The sequence below is a fragment of the Tursiops truncatus genome, chromosome 2 (assembly GCF_011762595.2).
Source record: "Tursiops truncatus isolate mTurTru1 chromosome 2, mTurTru1.mat.Y, whole genome shotgun sequence".
Classification (NCBI taxonomy): Eukaryota; Metazoa; Chordata; class Mammalia; order Artiodactyla; family Delphinidae; genus Tursiops; species Tursiops truncatus.
The window spans coordinates 48,306,788-48,330,149 of NC_047035.1; the positions used below are offsets into that span (position 1 = coordinate 48,306,788).

At 43.3% G+C, this 23,362-nt stretch overlaps 2 pseudogenes; one reads left to right on the forward strand and one right to left on the reverse strand.

The window, feature by feature from the left end:
* Window positions 1-12,496: 12,496 nt before the first annotated feature.
* LOC101325689 (NADH dehydrogenase [ubiquinone] 1 beta subcomplex subunit 8, mitochondrial pseudogene) lies at window positions 12,497-14,227 on the forward strand (annotated as a pseudogene).
* Window positions 14,228-17,384: 3,157 nt separating this feature from the next.
* LOC117310296 (TLE family member 5 pseudogene) lies at window positions 17,385-22,303 on the reverse strand (annotated as a pseudogene).
* Between the last annotated feature and the right edge of the window lie 1,059 nt (window positions 22,304-23,362).

Sequence of the window (23,362 nt, forward strand, 5' to 3'; positions counted from 1 at the left end):
GTCCTTTCCATTGGCCTAACCCTACTGGAAATCAGTGGGCAAGGGCTCCTGTTTTTTATCCATAGAGTGACCTCTGGACAGTAAACAGGATCCCTTCTGGGGGCTGGGACAGGTAGAAAAGTGTGGAGAGGGGATCTGGAAGGCAACCTGAGGTCACCTAGCACAGAGGCTCTCTAAATCAGGCCATCGTAGCTGTTTGCAGCCCTTCTACATGCTAGCCTTTATTGGGGCTTGCCTCTTGAGCATACGCCATTCAAGGTTCCAGGGCTCGGGCTGGACAGACAAGGTGATGAGCTACAAAGCAGGGACCTCAAAGGGAGGAGCTGTAATTGAGTATGGAAGCTAGAGGTCAGAGCTGGCTAGAGAAGCGATACCAAGCCAAATCTATGCAATGAGACCGTTTGAGGAATGAGTGAAGGAGTTAGAAAGAGAGCCGGAATAAGCAGGATGTAGAGGGCTGGAGTGGTGGGAGTGTCTCATTCAGGAAGGGAGAACAAAGGAGGTGAGTTGTTATAGGTGAGCTCTTACCTGAGCAAGCATCACAGCAGGGGGAGGAGAGGTGCCCGCCTCCTCAGTGAATTATGCCAGGCCAGCCGCAACACAACTCTTGTTGACATTCCACTGACTGTTTCCAATCACGACCACAATTCTTAAGTCTCTGTCTCCAGCCCAACCTACCTCTTTCAGCACTGGACCTGGCTCCTACTTCACCAGGGTGATTGGGGTCATCAGAAGTAGGCTTGCTCAACCTCTCCCTACTACCTCCCTTCCCGTCTTCCCTTCCTCTTGCCTCAGGGAAAAAGTTTTCTTTCTTCATCTCTATGGCTCTCCGAGCCTTCCCTTGCATCCTTAATCTCTTTATCCCTCCATTCCCCAAAAGGACGTTGGCATTTCAGTTATCTTCTCTCTCTAATACTTTCCACTAATGTTCCTTCACATAAATTATCCCGAAAAACAAAATCACAGACTGATCACTCTTTTCCAGCTGCTGTCCTCTCGCTCCTTACCTTGGGCATCAAAATCCTAGAAAAAAATGTCTCATGGGGGCTTCCCTGGTGGCGCAATGGTTGAGAGTCCGCCTGCCGATGCAGGGGATGCGGGTTCGCGCCCCGGTCCGGAAGATCCCACATGCCGCGGAGCGGCTGGGCCCGTGAGATATGGCCGCTGAGCCTGCGTATCCAGAGCCTGTGCTCCGCAACGGGAGAGGCCACAACAGTGAGACGCCTGCGTACCGCAAAAAAAAAAAAAAAGGCTCATGGTCGCTGCCTTGCAATCCTACCACCTACTCCCTCTTTACTCCTCTGTGTTTTGGCTCCTTTGACATTGCTCCAGAAGTCTCCTGGGGCCAACTAATCAGCCCCTTAAAACCTTTTTCTCAGTCTAGGGTTATGAATTATCTGAGAGATTTATAATTATGAACAACGCTTGCCTTCTTGAAACTCCTCCCTTCACATCCATGACCCAGTGTTCTCCTGGACCTCTGCCCACTTCTCCTATAGTCCCTCTCCCTTCTCCAGCAATGTTGGGCCCAGGGTGCAGCTCTGGAATTAGACTTCCTGGGTTCAAATCCTGGCTCAGGCACTTCCTATTTGTCATTGGATCCTGCTGTACCTTGGTTTCCTTGTCTGATAAACAGAAGTGGGAATGGTAGCTGCCCTTTTGAGTTGTATGAGGATTCAATGGTATGAAGAATGTAAAGCACTTTGCAGGCTGCCTGGCTTTAAGAAGTACTGAGTTAGCTGTCAGCATTTATATCTCTCCCCTCTTGTCTCTGATATATTTTCTTCCACCAGGTGTATGTACATATCATTTCTTGGACTTTCTTTGTGCTTTGCTGATTTTGCTTACACCATTGCCCCTCCCAGCTTCACCTATTGAAATCCCTCTGCTTCTTTAAGACCCACTTAAATGCCACCTTCTCTGTGAAACTCTTCCAGGTCACTCAAGCCAAAGCTAATTTCTCCTCCAATGAAATCTCATAGTCTCTTGCTCATTCTCCTGGCATTTTCTGCCTTGTATTATAATTCTATAATTTATCTTCCTTACAATATTTTAAGTTCTTTGATTGCAAAAGGATACCTAGTAGGTGTTGAGTAGTAGGTGATCATGAAAACATTAATATGGGGCCAGGTATCCTAATCCAGTGGGGAAGGCATTATATTAGATTCAGTGGAAATATCTTTACAAAGAATATAGATGATCTCAAGGGAATACTGAGCAGAGTTTGCTTATATGATTCTGAAATAAGATTGCATGGGAAAAGCAAAAGAATGAGCACATGGATTCTTCATATGTTTTTAATGAATATAAAACACTGGGGAAATATATAGAAAACTGGAGGTTGTAACCTCAGAAAAGCTATTTGATTTTTTTTTTTTTTTTTTTTTTGCGTTACGCGGGCCTCTCACTGTCGTGGCCTCTCCCGTTGCGGAGCACAGGCTCTGGATGCGCAGGCTCAGCGGCCATAGCTCACGGGCCCAGCCGCTCCGCGGCATGTGGGATCTTCCCGGACCGGGGCACGAATCCGTGTCCCCTGCATCAGCAGGCGGACTCTCAACCACTGCGCCACCAGGGAAGCCCAGCTATTTGATTTTAACACACATAAGAATGAAGTGCTGAGCTGAAGTTGTTTAGGAATTAATCAAGTAAAAAAGGAAAATTTATATATTGAGTCCATGCCTGTTCTCAGAATCTCAGGAAACTACTGAGAGAGTTTGAATTTGGCTCAATATGAGAGAAGGAAAGAGAGATAATGGTACAAATCTTGCACACAGTGGGTCTTTGTTAAATATGAGTGAACAAATGAGTTAGGAAATGAATCTGTCAGGGTTAAATCTTATTGCTTTAAGATCACCATATTCAACAAGAGTAGATCGAATTTAATGAATTTGCCTGTGTGGCTTTGACAGTGAGCTCTTTTCACTCTGCAAATATTTGTCACTGATGCACATTTTCTCTTCAATGTTCCCTCTTCTCCTGGATCCTTTTGAGATACTGCCGTAATGAACCTAGAGATGATCATACTAAGTGAAGTAAGTCAGACAAAGACATATATCATATGATATCACTTATATATTGAATCTTAAAAAAAGATACAAATGAACTTATTTATAAAACAGAAATAGACTCACAGACGTAGAAAACAAACTGATGGTTACCAAAGGGGAAAAGGCAGGGGGAGTTTGGGATTAACAGATACATGCTATTATATATAAAATAGATAAACAACAAGGACCTACCGTATAGCAGGGAACTATATACAATATCCTTTAGTAACATATAATGGAAAAGCATCTGGAAAAGAATATATATATTTATAAATATATATAGCTGAATCACTTTGCTGCACACCTGAAGCTAACACAATGTTGCAAATCAAATGTACTTCAATTAAAAAAAAAAAGATACTGCCATGGTTTTCTTCCTACTTCTCTGGCTACATATTCTCAGTTTCTCTTCCTCAGCATTCCATTCTTGGAGTGTGTCTCTTCTCATTTTGCTCTCTGTATCCTTTCTACATGATCCATCCATCCATGCCCATTGTTTCAACTCTCTTTCATATGCTGATAACTCTCAAATATGCATTTCCAGGCTCCAGACACACTTATCCAACCAACTATGTGAAGTTGTCACATTTCACTTGTCACATACTGAGCTGAACTCATCCGCTTCCACCACCCAGCATGAGACTGAGCTACATGAGCCTCTTAGCTAGTTATTAATTTGTCCCTTCATGTCACCCTTTCAATATTGATTGATTGATTGTATAATTTATCACATATAACATATTAGTTTTAGGTGCAACCTAATGATTCATGTATATTGCAAAATGACCACCACAATAAGTCTAGCTAATATACTCAACCTTTATTTAGAATAGAGGCTGAGAACTTTTGAGAAGGGCAGAGAAAGAATTGTCAGTGTTCCAAAGCCCCAGCCTCTCTTCTATTTTCCTGACCAAATTAGCTTGGTGCCAAACTTGTATATCGCATTAAGAAAAGCAAAACCCATGGGGCTAATCAGAACCTCCCTCCTTAGGAGTCAGTCCAGTGACTTGCCACTTTTACTAGAATGTTCCATTGCAGGGAGTGGAGTCTTATCTGCATCTCAAGTGGCTTATCAGACTATTCTGTACAACTACATGTAGTAATCTCTTCAGTAGAGGTTCTGATGACACTTTCCTCCATCTTCTTGTATTTCCAGTGATCTTTAGAGCTATAGATAAGTTCTCCAGGAAGCTACCCACCTAGAATAACTCTGCCCTGACTCAAGGCTCACTTTCCTGTAGAATTAGCAATCTAAGTAAATGGTACCACATTACGTATTTTCCCAAGCCAGAACACCAGATATCATCCTTATTTCTTCTTTCTCTTACTCAACCACCAAATCAGATCTGCTTCTTAATTTCTAAAATTAGCCCGCTTTCTTATTTCAAATAATTTATCCATTCAGTCTCTTGAATTCTTGTGCAGTGATACCATCTGTGCGTAATGACAGTTGTGTTTCTTTCCTTCCAATAAGTATGCCTTGTTATCTTTTCCTCAGGCTGCCAGTAAAGTGTTAAATGGACATAGCGATAGCCAGCATCTTGGCCTTATTTTCTTTTTGAAAGGAAATATTTCTAATGATTCATCATTAAGTATGATGTTTGCTCTAGGTTTTTGGTGGATACTCTTTATTAAGTTAAGGAAATTCCCATGTATTTCTAGCCTGCTAAGAGATTTTTTAAAAGGCTATACATCTTTTATCAAATGTTTTTCCTATGTATCTTGAGGTGATCATATTTTTGGACCCACATAAATCAGAAAGGATCATTCTTCTCTATTCACTAGGAGGTTGGTCTAGATTTTTCTTTCCTCCTGTTGCTCTTGTCTAGGTTTAGTATCAAGCATTTACTTGCCTCATAACATGAGATGGGCGAGTTGACCCCCTTTTTGACTCATTGGAACAGTTTGAAATGTTGAGATTATGTATGTGTTTCCTAAAGTTTTACTAGAACTCACCTATAAAACTGACTAGATCTACAGTTTGTTTGTTTGTTTCTTTTTTTTTTGTTTTGGAGGTAGATTTTACTTTCTTGAAAAGCTCTAGGCTATTCAGGGTTTCTTCTTGAGTTTGCTTTGACTAGTTTTTATAGGAATTGTTCCCAAACTCAAGCTTTCAAATTTATAAACATAAAAGTTTTCTTAGTGGCTTTCTGTCTCTGAATGTGATATAATTTACTTCTTTAACTGCTCAGTACTCTTCAAGAGTGTCAAGATCATAAAAGACAAGTAAAGTTTAAGGAAATGTCACAGACTGGAGCAGACTGGGGAAAAAAAACAATTAAATGTAATTTGGGGGCCTGGATAGTATCTTGGAACAGAAAAAGATCACTAGTGGAAAAATAGGTGAAATTTGAATAAGGTCTGCAGTTTAGTTAATAGTATTGTACCTATGTTAATTTCTTAGTTTTGATAATTGTACTATGGTTATGTAATATGGGGAGAAGCTTGGTGAAGGAACTCTTCTATTTTCAGCAACTTTTCTGTAAGTCTAAAATTAGTTTAAAGTAAAAAGTTGAAAAAAGAGATGATTCTGGTCACTATGTAGAAAATAGGCCAGGGGTGGGGACAGACTGGACACAGTGAAAATAAGTAGCAGTTCAAGAAAGGTGGTTTGGAAGAGTAAAGACGGTAGCAGTAAAACTGAGAAGTGGTTGATTAATTTTTTCAACTACCATGTCTGTACCTCTGTCTCATTTTTTGTTTCCTAACATTGTTTATTTTACTGTCTCCTTTTTTAAATTAATAAATGTTACTAAAGTTTTATTGACTTAGTAGTCTTTTCAAGGAACTAACTTTTGAAAAAAATTCTTTTAACTCTTTGTTCACTATTACATTCATTTCTGTTCTTTATTTCCTCGATAAATATTTGTAGAGCTCTTACTATATCCCAGGCATTTTCTAGGTGCTATAAATAAATCAGTGAATAAAAGTGACCAAGATTCCTGTCATCAAACCCATCAAGTCTTAAATTCAGAGGAGCCCAGCAGCAGTGCATAGTGAGAGGGCAATGGTACATCTGGGATCAAGTCTAGGTAGGACCAGAGGGTATGAATAAGCTGTATGAGCAGATAGTCCAGAGCCCCATGTCACCCCACAGTTGCACCAATGCTTCTGCCTCAGCTCATACTTGTGGCCATATGGAGAGATCCTTGTGAGCAGCTAAAGGTGGAGGCATAATCCCAAGCTTGTTTTACAAATGAGTTGGCTTGGAATATTGTGTAAGCTGAAAATTACAGCCACATTCAGGAGTTGCCTTGAAAGACATTAGAGAGTGAAAATCTTCCCAAGGAAGGAATGTGAAAGGTGCACCTGGTCATCTACTTTGTGCTGGAATGGCCTGAGGTGAGGATGCACATAGATTCCTGTGCAGTGGCCAATGTGCTGGCTCTCTGGACAGGAAATGTACTGGAAAATCTGGTGTAAGATGTATGGATGGACTGATGGGAGGAGGCACAAAGTGTGATGATCTTTGTGTCACATGTAATGCCCACCAGAAAGCATCCCCCATGGAAGAGACTCTGAACAATCAAGTAGACAAATTGGCTCAGACAGATGGCATTAGGGAGACTTCATAATCAGCCACCCCAGAACTGGCTGATGGGCACACGAATGGAGTGGCCACAGTGATCGAGATGAGGGCTACTGACCTGATTTAGCTACTGTGGCCTCTGAAAGTCTGACCTGTTAGCAATAGAGACCAGTGCTGAGCACCTGGATATGGTATTATTCCCTGAGAAGACCAATCAGCCACCTGGTGGCAAGTCAATTACGTGAGGCTCCTTTCATCCTGAAAGGATCAGTGACTGGTTTTCACAGGGTTAGATGCTTATTCTAGGCGTGCTTTGTCTCGCCTGCCCATAGAGCAAGCCTCAGCCAGCATCCTTATTTGGGGGCTTATAGAATGTCCGATCCACAGGCATAGGATCTCACACAGCATAGGGGAATCATTTCATAGTAAAGAACATATGGGAGTGAACCCATGCCCATGGAATCCGTTGGTTGTATCACAAACCACATTTCCCAGAAGAAGCAGGCCTCAGAGAATTCTGAAACTGTCTTCCAAAGGCACAGCTGAAGAATCAGCTCAGACACAACACTCTGAGAGGAGGGGGCATTACCCTTTAGGATGCAGCATATGTGTTAAGTCAGAGACCTCTGTATGGCACTGTGTCCCCATTTGAAATAATATATGGGTTGGGGAACCAAAGAGTGGAAGCATGAGTGAACCCCCCACCCCATCACTCCCAAGGATCCACTGGGAGGTATTGTCCTTCCTGACGCTGCAACTCTGGGATTTGCAGGGTTAGAGATTCTGGTCTCCCAAAGAGGGTCCCCCTTGCCAGGGACTACGGCCACCGTCAAAGCTCTTTGGATTTCTTGTATCCAGGGCCAAGCAGGCAAGGAGAGGTGTCGCTATCTTGGCAGGAAGTGGAGCTACTGTTACACAAGGGGGCAGGAGGAATACATGTGGAGCTAAATGATCCATTAAGGAGCCTCTGGGTGCTCCCAGGCTCCTTGTTACTTGTGAATGGACACGTGCAACTACCCCAACCTGAGAAGATGCCTCAGGAATGAAGGTTTGGGTCACACCACCAGGGAAGCCACCAAGACCTGCTAAGGTGATAGCTGAGGGCAAGGGAAATTTCGACTGGATAATGGAGGAAGGAGATGATGAGTATCAGTTATGCCCTGGAAACTACTCCAATTCCCTCTCCTCTAAGTTTTCCCTTAAGACTGGAGGCCATGGGAACCATGGAAGAGCTGCTCCCCAAACCTACCTGGAAAAGTAGACCTATGTAGGTTAAAGGGTGGACTGTGGCTGCCATGGGAACAGACCAGATCTCCTGCTGTGGGGAATGTTCCTGACTGACAATTCCTCTGTATCTACCACCACGTTCACACAGAGGCTGTTCCAGCTGTGATGGAGCACAGCTGGGTCCTAGGGAAGACCCATTCCTGTAGGGCATGGACTAACTCTAATGGGAAAGTCAAGAACTCCCCATCAGCCTGGTCAAATTTTCTTGGAACTGAGCTGCAGTTTGAGACACTTCCTACCCAAACCTCCCTCCTTCCTCCTCTGTTTTCATAGGGGTGTCCTCATGATCTGAAGCCTCTCTCAGCCTCTACTCCTGCTTTCTTTATGCTTCACAGCATACAAATCTCTTGCACATCTAATCCCATCTTGGTGTCTGCTTCTTGGTATTTAAGGCCATAAGACTGGGTGAGATGCTCAAGGTTGTGAGTGCAGATAGAAATGGGAAGGGAACTGAACTCTGGGGCTCTTCAGCACTGAGTGAAAGAGAGGGAAAGTGAACAACAGAGACCAAGAAGAGGTGGCCAGCAACGTAGAAGAAAAACCAAGAGAATATGGTGTCCTTGAAACCAAGTAAAGAAAGTGTACCCGAGAAAAGGAGTGATTGACTATGTCAAGGATGCTGCCAGATTGTGTAAACTAAGGATCAGGGGTTTAGCAAGATGAAGCTCATGGTGACTTTGACAAGAGCAATTTTAGTGAAGGGTGTGGATGCTGCCTGATTGGCCTGGGTTTAAGAGAGAATTATTCCTGTTGCACAGAGGAACTGAGAAATGGGGGAGTGGCTGGCAGGAGAACAGAGGTCAGAGAAAGGATTCTTAAGATGTTCAAGATAACAGCATATTGGTGTGCTGATAGGAATGACCCAGTAAGGATAAAACATTGAGGACGTAAGCAGAAAGTGAAGCACTGCTGGAGTGCTGTTGAGTAGGTGAGAAAGGATGAGGTCACTGAAGGGGGAAGCTCTTCAAAGAGTCTTCGCTCCAACTCCCTGCTTCTCCCAGGCCCACGCCTCACCTGGGGTCAGTTAAGCTCAAGTATCTGAGATAGAACAAAATTTCCTACCCTTTTAACTGAGTGTTGCATCAGCTGAGGCACTCACCACTTGAATTTTCAGTTCCCTCTTTGTGTTTGTTATCTAACGATTTCACTTAGTCTTTTGTGACTTTTGACTATACGTTTAAACTAATTTTAAAACTTTAACCCATTTTATGTTTTTGAACCTGGAATTTTTTCTGGTTATCTCAGTCTGCTATCTTACTGGAAATGGGAATCTCCTGGAATGAGTTTTTTCTCAAATGCAGATCTTATCAGGGTACTACTTTGATGGTTTATAGTTACCATATGAATAAGATCCTGGCTTTTTATGATGACATTAAAAACCTGTTTTTTCCCTCTCTGGCTCCTAGCTGTCCATGTCTTGCAGCCTCAGGAAACACTAAGAGGTCCTAAGACTCATCGTGCTCTCCAGTGTCCCCTTGTCTTTGCGTATGTTGCTCTCTTCCCTGGAAAGGCATCCCCCCTTCATATGTTTAAAGCTTGCTTACCCTTTAAGATCCATTTTGGGAGCTGATGACTATGAGGAATGTTTCCAACTCGACTTATCCCCAACGCTAGTTTAAATGTCTGTCTCATGTGCTCCCACACCCATAGCTCTGGGAAAGCTTTTCACCCTGAGAATCCTTTTCTATTTACTTCTTGGTTTCCTCTGTCCACCCAGCTCCTGGCTGCCTCCAGTATTCCCAGTGCTTCCACATCCTTGGCATACAATACCTTGGTAAATGTTTGTGTTGGGTGCAATTAGGTTTTCTGTATGGGTCACGTTAAGTCTCAAAATAGATTCAAATTTCTGGAGAGGGAAATATATCTTAACAATTTATTTGTATAAAATATACTTTATTGATTGCTAAAGCCTTTATACAGCATTGGCATAACTCAGAGAAATAAAGAATGTTAGAATTTCAGATCTGGAAAGAATCTAGAGATTCTTAGAGATTACTTAACTCACCTCCTTTATTCTCTGGATAAAGAAATGTTTCTTTGTACCAGTTTCTGTGTCTATCCACAGTGTATGAGGATGCCTCTGTCTGCTCACACTTTCTCCCTAGAAGGAGTATTTCCAGTGTCTTATATCTTTTATAGTAAATTGAGTACATTTGTATATGTTTGTTGGCAATTTAGCTTTCTTCATTTTTGAAATGTCTGTTCATATCCTTCTCCCAGTTTTAACTGGGATGTTGATATTTTTCATATTTATTTGTAAGTGCATTTTATAACTAAAGATATTAACCCTTTGTGTCTCACGTACATTGCAAGAGTTTTTCTAGATTTGTTTAACTTTCTTTAGAGTGTCTTCTTCTGTACCAGTGGTCAAATACGTCAGTTATCCTTTTGGGTTTCCAACATTGGTGCCATTCTAGGAAGGACCTTCTTCACTCTAAGATTATAAGACTGTTCTACGTTTAACATAGTACATTTTATTATCTTTTTTTTTACATTTCAGATTTTAGTCCACCTCCTTTTTTTTTTAATGTGAGAAAGTAATCTAACTTTACTTTTTCTCACATTTTTTAGTGAATTGCTCCAATGCCCTTTTTCCAATTTTAAATATTACTGGTTCAAAATGAAAGCACTGGCGAAGTTTCATTAAGAGCACAGAGCTGGGGGGCAGAGAGGTCTGGATTTGCTCGCTGAGTGCCAGCTCTGCCTCTTCCCTGATGTTGTGAGGTTTTAATGGAGACAGTTTATGTGTGGCACTGGCACCCAAGGGGAATTTACTAATGTCATCATGTTGGGCACCTTTATGGCTTAGTAGTGGTAGCACTAATGGATTTTTTTTTCTTTTTTGGACTCTCTTTTATTCTGTTGATCTCTTTGCCGGGATTGTAGTGCTTTAATCTTTTGTAGTTTGTTAGAGTATTTTATTATCTAATAGGCAAAATCCCTTCTGTGGACTTTAACTTTTTGTAAATAATTTTAAACATCTTTTTTCTTGCACATATAACAGTGCTTTTCATTGCTTCCCTTTTCTTGTCATTAGTTATTATAAAAGCATCTTAATGTTTTTTAGTATTTTGAGATTTACTACTTAGGATTTTAGTATTCAGAATGTAATTCTAATTCAGAATTGTAAGAAAATATTGCAGACAATGGATTTCAAAGAAAAAGTTGAATGGTTTAGGGTTATTAGGATTGGCTTGATGTATCATGAAGAAGAAATTAACTTGTTATTTTCCATTGCGTCTGAGAACCAAATGAGGAAATAGGCTTAAATTGCAACATGGGTTTCAGTTAAACAAAAACAAAGAATTAAAAAAAGAAAATGTAAGTCTGGCTAGGGAGTGAAGCATACTTTCAAAGAAAATGATAAACGCTCTTCTGGGATTTGGGACATCTGGTTCTCTCTTATTTCTCTCTAGAATCTTGTCCTGTGGAGGGGAAGGGAATGAATTCCTGCTGATTGCTTAAGGGGCTTTCTAACTTTAGGATTACATGAATGTTAACCTTTAATGCAAGCTATCCTGCATTTTGGAGACTTTCCATGCATGTCAGGAACCAAAGTGCCACCATTCTCAGCAGAGAGTCTAGTTCAATCATAGTTTTGCACAATAATGTACATATCTTAAAACACTTATTTTTCTTTGTTTTAATCAATTTCTCTTGACTTGTCATTAGAATTTCAAGCATACTGCTGAATCATTATCTCTCTCTCTTTTTTTAAAGTCTTTATTGAATTTGTTACAATATTTCTTCTTCTTTTTTTTTTTTTATGTTTTGGTTTTTTGGCCACAAGGCATGTGAGATCTTAGCTCCCCGAACAGGGATCGAACCCGCACCACCTACATTGGAAGGTGAAGTCTTAACCACTGGACCTCCAGGGAAGTCCCCTGAGTCATTATCTCTTAAAACATGTCTCTTCCCTTGTTTATTTTCTGCACATGCGCGGTGGGACAGGAAGCAGCAGGAAACGATCCCTCACTGACTACTGTCATTCAGTGCTCTGCAACTTCTTCTGCTGCATGGTTTATTTATTTTTTTAATTCACACACACACTCACTTTATTAATGCTCTGCCCAGTCTAAAGCACATTACTGATGCTGCTTTACATTTGAGGAAATAGCAAAATATCACCAGTGAGCTGGAAACAGAGAAATAATGGAGACTTAGGGCATTGCAGTTTCCAGAAATGTCTTAGTTTTCCAGTAACTTCATTGCTTTGGATTAACATCAATCAACCAAATATTTCTAGAGTTAGTCTTATAGTGGGTGTTGTGTGAGATTCAAAAGAAGTATTTATTTATTTAGTTATTCATTCATCATTTAGCAAATGTTTATTGAGAGCCACCTGACAGGTGCTGGGGATCTACTGGAAAGAAATTACACATAAAGGTTTCAGTCCAGCCAGGTTGGCAGATGTAAGTGTTATGAGTGCTATGAAAAAAAGAAAAGCAGTCAAATTTATTTATTCAACATACCTTTCTTGACCCACCTCTGCTTCGTGCAAAGCATTAATGTTACATACATTGGGAAGTGGATCAGCAGAGGCTTCCTGTGAGAGGAGTTGAGCTGCCAGCTGAAATGCAGGGACTTTCTGAAGTCGTAGGTGAATGAGTTGCCTTTGTAGTGTGTGAACCAGATGTCACCAGGGAAGCACTGGCAGAAATTTCCCTCCTGTCTTCCTACTGCCTGCCACCCTGAGAGCCACACTTCACATGGACTGCCATTTCAAGGGAAGCAGCAGGAGCAACTATGGAAGCCACCTGAAGCTGGCAGGTGGAGAGGTCATCAGAAGAACCTGCAGTGGCTGTGGAGGGAAAAGGAGGCAGAGAGAGAAATCCTGCCAGCCACGGAAGGTACTGAACAGGCCCAGGTGAGGGTCTCTATAGGTCTCTATAGCCATGTTCCTGCTCTGTGCTCTGAAAATGGGAATTTCGATATCTTTTCCAACTTAGGTCTAAACCCTAAATCACATCAAGAACCGTGCCTTCCCTCCCCTCAACCAACCATTCATTCCAGCAGCCATCAAATCAATCAGCCAAAACCTCACATTTCTCACATTGGCTGGCCTTTCTCGTCGAGCTCTTCCTCTATTTCTTTCCCCTTCTGGATGGTTTCCAACCTTGGACGCACATTGGAATTATCTGGGGGGTACTTGAAAATACTGATGCTTGACTTCCATCCCAGAATTTCTGACTTAGATGGTCTGAAATATGGCCTGGGCATCATGATTTTTAAAAGCTCCTGAAGTAACTATAATGTACTAACAAAGTTGAGACTCGTTAGTTTAAAAAATAATGTGATCGGTGCACCATCTAATTCACCAAAAGAAAGAGAGCACTGCTAATCATGTTCATGTGTTTGTTGGGAAAAAAAAAAAAATCACAAGCTTAAATTAGAACCATAGGGTCTTTTTTTGTTTTTCTAAATTAATTAATTTATTAAGTTCTGGCTACATTGGGTCTTCTTTGCTGCGCGCAGGCTTTCTCTAGTTGCGGCGAGCAGGGGCTACTGTTCGTTGTGGTGTGCGGGCTTCTCGTTGCAGTGGCTTCTCTTGTTGCGAAGCACGGGTTCTAGGCATGCGGGCTTCAGTAGTTGTGTGGCTCACAGGCTCTAGAGTGCAGGCTCAATCGTTGTGACACACGGGCTTAGTTGCTCTGCGGCATGTGGGATCTTCCCGGACCAGGGCTGCAACCTGTGTCCCCGGCCTTGGCAGGCAGATTCTTAACCACTGCACCACCAGGGAAGCCCCCGAACCATAGGGTCTTAAATAGACATTTGGTTTAGGACTGTTGTCTATAAAGAGTTTCCAGGGAAGAAGATGAAGATGGCAGTGGCTGGGGGTTGGTCCTGGGAGACTGAGGGCTGCAGAGGACAGGCTGAAATGTGGTGTCGTTGGGAGCACAGACAAGCCTCCCACATTATAAAGGACGTGCTCCCAGGGCCCTATCCCAAGACCTCAGAAGAATGGGCAGCCGCAGCCACGAAGTATAATACGCGGGTGGAAGATTATGAGCCCTGGCTGATGATGGCATGGGGTATGGTGAGGGATCCATGGTGTGTCTGGGACCACCCAGACCTGAGGTTGAACCAAGTCACTGGGACCTGGACGTGTACATCAGGAACTGTGTGCACATGTCCCCCATGCCTGCTTCTTGGAATCTCGTGTGTAAGCAGCTCTTCAACTTCGTGGCCTTCATGTGGTTCATGTTTTGGGTGGAGGAGAATTACCCCACCCACCAGCCCATGCGTGGAGCCAAAGCAGCATCCTTATACTAATCTGCACCTGGAAGGGGTCCATGATCCCACCAAAGAGCCTGAGCTGGTGGTTTACTATGAGATCTGGGGAGGCTTTGTGCACCCTAAGTAACTCCCTCATCCTTAGAGATTGAACCTTAATGAAATCCCTAATGAAACAGTGGTGTGGAAGGAAAAAAGAAAAGAAAAAGAATGAAAGAGGTTCTAATCCAACTGTGGAGTTGTCTTGTAGAAACAAATCAAGAAGGAGGCAGTACAGTGTTAAGTCTGTGGTGGTGTCATCGACAGAGTGTTTTTGTCCCCCTTGAATTCATATGTTGAAATCCTAACTCCCAATGTAATGGTAAAAGGAGGTGGGGCCTTTAGGGGGTAACTAGGTCATGAGGGTGGAGGCCTCATGAATGGGATTAGTGCCATTATGAAGAGACCCCTAAGAGCTGTCTCTCCCTCTTTCTGCCATATGAGGATACAATGAGAAGATGGCAGCCTGAAACCCAGAAAAGAACTCTCACCAGTATCCATTTGGTTTCAGTATCTGCTTATTGTTTAAGCCATCCGGTCTGTAACACTTTTATTTTAGCAGCCCAAGCTGACTAAGACATGTTGTGACAATTAATCAAGGAAGCTGGCATAAGGTAAGGCAAAGAGTTGTAAACAAGCATTATCTTGTTGGATTTATCAGGAGAGGGCTTGCCCAGGGTTTTATGAGAAATTTTATATGATTTAATCATTTCCTTCATTTGGGCATGTGAACAAATATAGCTTAAGGCATTGACCAGTGACAGATAGTCCTATGAGGAGTTGATGGCCTTCTTCAGATAGCTGAAGGGTTGTGTCATAGAATGAAAATTAAATTTATTGTTTGGAGCCAGAGGGAAGAATGAGGATCAAAAAGGAAATGCTACATGGGAGCATATTTACATTCAATATGAGGGGAGAGATGTTATCTTTTCAAAATGCTGCCAAGTAGTGAAATGGGCAGCCCCAAGAGGTAGAGACATTCTTGACTCACGAAATATTCAAAGATTGCAAAATCTTTTATTGGTTATTCTGTTTGTGAGAAATGTGTATATGTTAGAGAGATGGTAGGAAGAGTCATGACCTCCACAAGTCAATGTGATGTGAATGCTCCTGTTTAAACACGTACATATGTGTAACACATATTTAACAGTGTAGAACTTAGATTTTTCTTTATTAAAAAAATAAAACCTGAAATGAGAAAAGAGAATGCAGCCAAGGTTGAGGCTTGGATCCTATGAAAGTCAGGACATGGGTAAGGGTCTTTCTTCACATCTCTATTCCTTACACTGCTTAGTGTCACTTAGGAAAAGTGGCCTAGGATAGGGTTGGCAATCTACCATGTACATACAGAGGAGGGGCTTGGGTCAGCCATCAAAAGACTGAGATAAAATGCAGTGTGAACTTGATGTTCTCTAACCTTTCTGTAGGGTTCTCCTGCCTAGCATGAACCCTATTCCTTGACCCTCGAATCTCCAAACTATCATGTTGCCTTTCTACTGTCCAAAGCTGACCCCTACCTTCAGGGTGTCTGCTGCAGAATGCCGTCTGTCTCATGCCTGTAACTCAGTCCCTCCCCCTCCAATCTCCTCTCCAAACTTTCCAGTCTGTTCAATCTCCAAAGATAATCATCTGAGAAAGTTATATCAATATTAGTGTTTTGAATGGCCACTGGCTCACCTATCCTTAGGAAGCAAGAATGTAAGTGGAGGTAATGTAAGTGGAGGGATATGTGTGGTGGATTTGGAGGGTAGAGGTTGTGTGTGGACCTGGGCAGAACCTTTTTCTTGTCCTCAGTCCTAGGGCCAGGCAACCTGGAAGCCCATTTGCAAGACTGCCAAATTTTTATTTGATTTATAGGTATAGAGATAAAAAAGTGCTACCCTTCTTAGACAAGGATTTCTTTCTTTTACAAAACCGGGCGTGTTATAGACATCGTTCCTCTGTTATATCAGGAATAATTTCTATGAATAATAACTATGAAAAAATTCCCATAAACAGTTCAGTTTTAGCTTGGAAGAGAAAGTAAAAATGGCACATCTTCAAAGCAGCGGAAGAAATAGTTGCATTCATAGAAAGGACATCATCTGTTTCCTGTAATGAACACCACTCTTGCAACACCTATGGGGCTTAGGGCTTCTCTTAAGAATTTTATTTCAGTGGAATGCCATAAAAGGATGAAACTGGGAGCTGTTTAAAAATGTTTAAATTTTATTTTGGCTGCATTGGGTCTTCGTTGCTGCACGCAGGCTTTCTCTAGTTGCAGTGAGCGGGGCTACTCTTCATTGCGGTGTGCGGGCTTCTCATTGTGGTGGCTTCTCTTGTTGCGGAGCACAGGCTCTAGGTGCGCGGGCTTCAGTAGTTGTGACTCGCGGGCTCTAGAGCACAGGCTCAGTAGTTGTGGCGCACGGGCTTAGTTGCTCCACGGCGTGCGGGATCTTCCCGGACCAGGGCTTGAAGCTGTGTCCGCTGCATTGGCAGGTGGATTCTTAACCACTGCGCCACCAGGGAAGTTCCCAGGAGCTTTTTTCTTAAGAAAAAAATAGCAATAGATTTTCTTCTGTCTGGGAAGATTTTTTGAATCATTTTCCCCCTGGTTTTTATTTTTATTTTATTTACTTATTTATTTATTTAGAGCATCCTCATCTTTATTCGGGAAGGGGAGAAAGGGAATTCTGGGTTGTCACCCACCCTACCCTGCTCTGGGGGCTAAGCTTGCTGTCCCCAGCCCCTGTTTCTTTCGTGGGTGAGGGGGGAGGACCAGGTGGGCATGGGCATCGGGAACTAGTGGAGGCTGAGTGGGCGGGAGGGGGAGATGTGGGACGGCCAGGGCGGGGAGGGGCAGCTAGCATTGTGTTTGCATGCAGTGTCAGGGTGGGAGGCCAGCTGTGCCCGGAGGGGCCGGCAGGAGGACTGTCAGTTACACGTGTGTGAATCGGGGAAGTGCAGGTGGTGTTGGACCTCTTGAGGTTCTGCTCCCTTCTGAACTGGCCTCCCACTTGCACCTCCAGGCCTCAGCTTGCCTAATCTGTGGTATGAGCAGGTATTCACCCTTTGAGGCTGAAGGGGAGGAAGAGGGAGGCAGGGAGTCGGGGGTAGGAGCAAAGCCAGCGGGTAGCACACAAGCAGGGTGAGGGCCCCAGCAGGCGGCTACCATAAATACGACCAGAGTTTAGCCAATCCCGAGCTATAATGTGTCTTGAGCTGAACCTTCCTCTCTCTCTGTGTCCGACTCCCCTTTGTACTCCATCCTCCACATCCCAGCCACCCGCTAATCCAGCTTCTCGCCATCATCCTCCTGGTGGGTGTCGCTATCATGCCCGTTCTTGTATTCCTTGGAGAGGTGGGCCGAGGAACCCAGCACAGAGAGCGAGAGGAGGCAGGTGTCTGCGCTAGCTGCCAGCAGCGAAGGGGGCTGCAGCCTCCCAGGCAGTGGGGTCAGGGGCTGGGCCAGAGTCCGCAGCTGGGACAGTTGGTGGGCTTGGAGCTGCTGTCGGCTGATGGGGTTCAGCTCAGGAGCAGCGCCCTTCTTGGCCCTCTGCTCTTGAGGGATACGTGCCGGACCTAGGCACGTATCCCATTCAGCCTCTTGAAGATTTCAGCCTGCTTGTGCGTCTTCATGTTCAAGCTGTAGGACATTTCGTAGTACGTCACTGTCGACTTTAAAAAAAAAAAAAAAATGGGGCTTCCCTGGTGGCGCAGTGGTTGGGAGTCCGCCTGCCGATACAGGGCACACGGGTTCGTGCCCCGGTCCGGGAAGATCCCACATGCCGCGGAGCGGCTGGGCCCGTGAGCCATGGACGCTGAGCCTGCGCGTCCGGAGCCTATACTCCGCAACGGGAGAGGCCACAACGGTGAGAGGCCCGCTGGACAACGTGAGAGTTGCGAGTTAAGTTTTATCTGGAGCAAAATGAGGACTGCTGCCCGGAAGACAGCATCCCAGAGAGCTCTGAGAAACTGCTTCAGAGAGGCAGGCGGGAAGGTCAGTATACATGTGATTTTGGTGAAGGGGATACAGGCAATCAAGCACATATTTCTGCAGAAGGTTGCTGCTAGTCTCGTGAAGGTTACTGCTACTCACAAGGAGCAGTTGTCACCGTGAAGGATTTTAGTGCTTTTCTAAATACGAGGAGATACAGGATCTGGGCCCGTAAAATTGTCTCCTGAAAATATCTAACTATCTGAAGGCCTGTTCTGCCAGTTTTTCCCAGAGCACCCAGTGCCTCATTTCTGCTCTCCACCTGAACTCCTTTCAGGGGGTGTTGAAAGTCAGCAGCTGCAGCAGCGCATGATTTAATCCTTGTAGGGGTCGATGGCAACTGCCAATGGAAAATGCCAGTTTGTAGTTGACGTCACATAATGACTCTGCATCTCCAGCTTCTCGCTGGCCTGCCTGTCACATTTGAGTTTCAGACTGTGGTACTGAGCTTGCAGCAGCTGAAACTCGTCTTTGATATGGTGGCGGGACTCTGGGGTGGTGAATTTGAGTTGCTGGGTTAGGTGCGATGAGCCGGATACCTGCTTTGTGGAAACACCTTGTTAGTCGCGGTGGGGGGCGCGGAATGCTTCCCAGCCGTGCGCCCAGGCTAGGACTGCTCCTGGCGCCAGGTGGCTGGGCCTTTGTCCAGGAGCGACAGATCCGCAGCTCCTGGGGCCGCCGCCGCAGCCTCCCGGCACCTGGCCTCACCCGCTTCCTGCTTCCTGGTTTTTAAATTCTGTCTTTTACATGTCTTATCCAAATTTTGTCAATCAGACTTCTCTCCCTCCCCGAAGAGCAGAAATAGGTCTTTTCTGTGTGGAGGTGTTTTTTTTTTTCTTCCATTGGGGATCAACTCTCAAGACAGGATGTGGGTAAGAATAGCAAACGTCTGAGAAAGCGAGCTGCAATATATTTTATTTCCCCCCGCCATAATCAAGGACTAGCAGTCAAACACAAGTTAAAATTTCCTTCTCCTCAACGCTGTCAACCTCACTTCTAGAAATTCTTCTGGGAAATTTTATCTGGTTGACAACTGGAAGAATAACGCAACACACATGTTCACACACATACATGTTCATACACACACACAGCCTAGCTCTCCCTTTGGCCTCACTTTTGCTTTCACAGGCATTTATGACCAGTTTGAAAGGGGACTTATAGTGAGGTGGCAATGTCCTAAAATCTCATTGTTTGAGGAGCATGGCCCCCAGTAAGAGTTACCGCCTGAAGTCGCATGTTTCCCTTGTGTTGTGTTCCTGGGTTGGCCAAGCCACAGAGACTGGGCAGGAAAACGACCCATTGGCATATAGGTAGGCAGGTTCACTCCTGATTATGTAGAATAGATCAGGGCTATCTTTCATGTATTTATGAATTTATGAATCACTGGGAATCCTATTAACGTATAGATTAGAATTCAGTGAACTTCTGGAATAGGGCCCAAGAGCCTGCATTTCGATGTGTTTGCAGGGGGAGAGGTGAGCTCCTCTCCTTCTCCTCCAGCCATCTTGAGCTCCTCCCCATGGAGTCTGCATTTCTAACAAGTTCCCAGGTGATGCAGATGCTGGTGCTCTGTGGCACAGAAGAGCACCTCTCCCTGACCTTCTCTTCTCTACCTTCCCATCAGAAAATTTTAGAACTGGAAGGGATCTTGAACATCTTGTTGAATTACTCCTAAAATACTGGCCTATGGAGTGGTCTCATCTGAACCACTGGGGGAGTTTTAAAAACCTAGACTCCCAGAAGTTCTGATTCAGTCCCAGGCATCTGTATTCTTTCAAAGCTTCCCAGATCAACTGGAGGTGAAAAAAGGCTTTGAACTATTAACTGTCTCCTTTTATAAATAAGGAAACAGGTTGTGAGTGATTATGTGACTTGCCCAATAAGACCTAGTTAGTGACAGCAATGGGACCAGAACTTAGAGACCCTTTCCAGCTCACCGCCCTCCTATTTCCTTTTTGGCTGCCCAGGGCAGTAGCTTATGCTAAGAAATGAAAGCAACTTCCCACCCCAATTCTTTAGGATGAATAAAAGCCAAGTCCAGTGCTGTTTACTGGCATGCCATTTCACTCAGAACATTTTCCTCTGCTGGAAGCAAGCCCAAAGAGGTCTAATGGGCATTTGTGTCTATCCTACTCTGGCAGAAAGTTGCATGGACAAGTGCACTGTGGAACCGGAAATGGACGTGTTTCACATCATATTCTCCTGGGAGATAATTTCATACTTTAAAAGGTTTTTGTTCCTAGGTGTTTTGGACACCGAATGAAAATATCTGTGCTTTCAGTGGTTTCCATGTAATCAACAATCCTAAAATTGACATGTTGTCATCCTTTCTTCCTAGAACCTGAAGCTTTCTTGTTTATTTTCATCTCAGCTGCCATAGCTCCTGGATTGGGTTGCCTTTATCTGGTCTCTTTAATTTTTGGTGAAACACTGAAACTTTGCACGAAGTCAACTTCTCCCTCCTTACTGAGCTCTGCCAATTCGGAGAATGGAACTGTGGTTTGGGTTATTCCTTCTGTCTGGGTAATTCCTGCTTTACCATTGTTGGTTCTTTGTCTTTAAGAAGAAGAAAATCTCTATTAATGTTAAAGAAAAGTATATGCTGGTCTTGTTCCACCTAAATAGCCCTGTTGTCCAGTGTGAGGAAGTTTCCATGCTTTACAAGGGTTTTCTCTGCAGTATCTGCATCTCCAAGCTGGACCATCTCCTCTCCACTTACAGTGAGATGTCTCAGCCAGAGAACCTCTCCTACCCATCCTGAAGCCACTCTGGGCTGCTCTGGCAATTAGAAACTCCAGCCTCTGGTCACCCCCCAAAGGAATTTCCTGCTAAACAGGACATCTTGTGACCCATCCTTGGGTTTCTCTGCTAGAGACAAATCTATTCTTGTCCTATGAATGCTGCCTCTAGAGAAAGAATAAACATAGAAAGAGCCTTCTTCGAGTGAATTTTCTTTCTAGAGCAGCTTTTAAGCAAGTGGCCTAAGACTAATTCTTGCTTAGGGACACTGCAGACATTTTCAGGGCACTGACTTTCAGCAGGTGCTTTCATTATACAGTGGGCTTAGCTTGGACTAAGAATGAGATGGCTAAGTGCCAGGCTCAGCTCCCCTCTGCATGGTCAGCTGTCCTAGAGAGCTTCAGGCTTCCCACTCTTATAATGGGGATAATGTCACCTGGACTATTTAAAATGAGAGCATGAAATGGAAATCCATGGGACATCCAGATATTTGAGGATGTCCTCCAACATCTAAGACAAAAAGCAAAATAATCAAGGAGAAACCTCCCAGAGGAAGCAGAGGCAATGCAGCAGCAGAATACTTTGGAATAAGAAGGTATGCTATCCATAATAAAATTACTTAGATGCTATATAAAGATGGAATATTCAGAAACAGCAAAAAAAGCTTTTTAGAAATTAAAAATAAGATAGCAAATAAAAATTTAAAGGGTTGGAACTTAAAATTGAGGATACCATCAACTTTAAATTGTAAGTGGAGCAAAAAGACTAGGAGATAGACAATAGGAGAGAAAACAAAACAAAATAAGAGATCAACCCAGGAGGTCCAACATCAGTCTAATAGGTGCCACAGCAAGCGAGAACAAGAGAGAATGGAGGGGAAGAAATTATCAGAGAAAGAATACAATTGTCCAGCACTGAAGGATAAAAGTTTTCAAATTTAAAAAGTTCACTGAGAACCCAGCAAAATGGTTGAAAAAAAGATCACATCAAGGCAGATACTTGTGGCATTTTAGATCACTAAGGATAAAGCTAAAGCTTTTGACTTCTTGACTTCAACATTGGAAATTAGATGAAAATGGAGTAATGTCTTCAACCTACAGAGGAGAAATGAATTTCATCCCCAAACTATCCATCAATATGAGTATAGAATAAAAACAGTTTTAGACATGCAATTTTTCAAAAACTTTACCTGTCAGACACCTGAGGAGGCTCAAGCACAAAGGGAGTTCAAGGAAGATGCACAGAACTCAAAGCAGGAAGCACCTAGGCCTCATGGGAACTGGAAAGTCTTAAGGCCACAACCTTCTCCATCTTTTTCTGTTCCTTTCTGGAGCTGTGGTCTCTTACCTCTGCACATCTTCTTTCTCCTTTCAATGTAGACCACTTCTGTGAGTCTTTCGGTTTTTGTTCAGGCTCTGGCTTGACTGGGATTCTGATTTTGCTGGTGCTCATAGGGAGAAAATGGAGAGAGAGAGGTTCTTGAATACCTCTGACTAATAAGCAGAGACAATCACAGATTTAAGTTCCAGAATGATTCAGAGAAGCTATAAATCATTAAAGACCACAGTGCTAGCTGTGTATTACAACTTGAGGTGAGCAACAGAGCCTAATAATTGTTCCCCAATATCCACTCTCTTCTTTCTTTTGATAATCAAACCCCCACTATTTACTTAGGTACATGACTGCCCAGGTAGAGACATTCACAGGCCTCAGTTGGAACTAGATGGATGTGGCCATGTGGCTAAGTTTTGGTCAGTAGAATGTTAGCAGAAATGATGTGTCCACTTGTAAGTAATGTCTTGCCTTTCACTGCCTCTTTATCCCTTCCCACAAACCAGGGCATGAATGGAGCTTCAAACACGAAGATCAGACTCTGGGACAAGAGTCATCAAACTTTAACCCATGGGCTAGATGTGGCCTGCCATCTGTTTCTGTAAATAAAGCTTTATTGGAATAATGCCATACCCACTCATTTATATGTCTATGGCTGCTTTCATGCTACAATGCAAGACTTGAGAAGTTATGATAGAGAATGTATGGCCCACAAAGCCTAAAATAATTACCATCCGGCCCTTTGCAGAAAAAGCTTACTGATTCCTATTCCTGTTCTATGATTATGGAACAACAAGAGAGAAGGAGCCTAGATACCCAAATGACCCCATGGAATGGAGCCTATTACTTGCCTAGATTATCTGCCTACCTCTGGACTATTACCAGAGAAAAATAAATTTCTCTCATTTGGGTCACTACATATCTGAGTCACTTATAGCAGCTTATTTAAACTTAGTATGGTACAAAACAATATTGTAACAAATTTAGTTTCCTATAATGAACATATAATGAGTAAATTTAATGTTTCCATAACAAATAATTAAAGGTAGCTTAGCCACAAGATTAGGGTTATGTAAGACAACACTAATTACTTAAGACAGGATTTAAAGGGAACTCTTACAATCATAACTCGATAGAAAAAAATGTGAAAACAACTTACAGAATATGTATATATCTGAC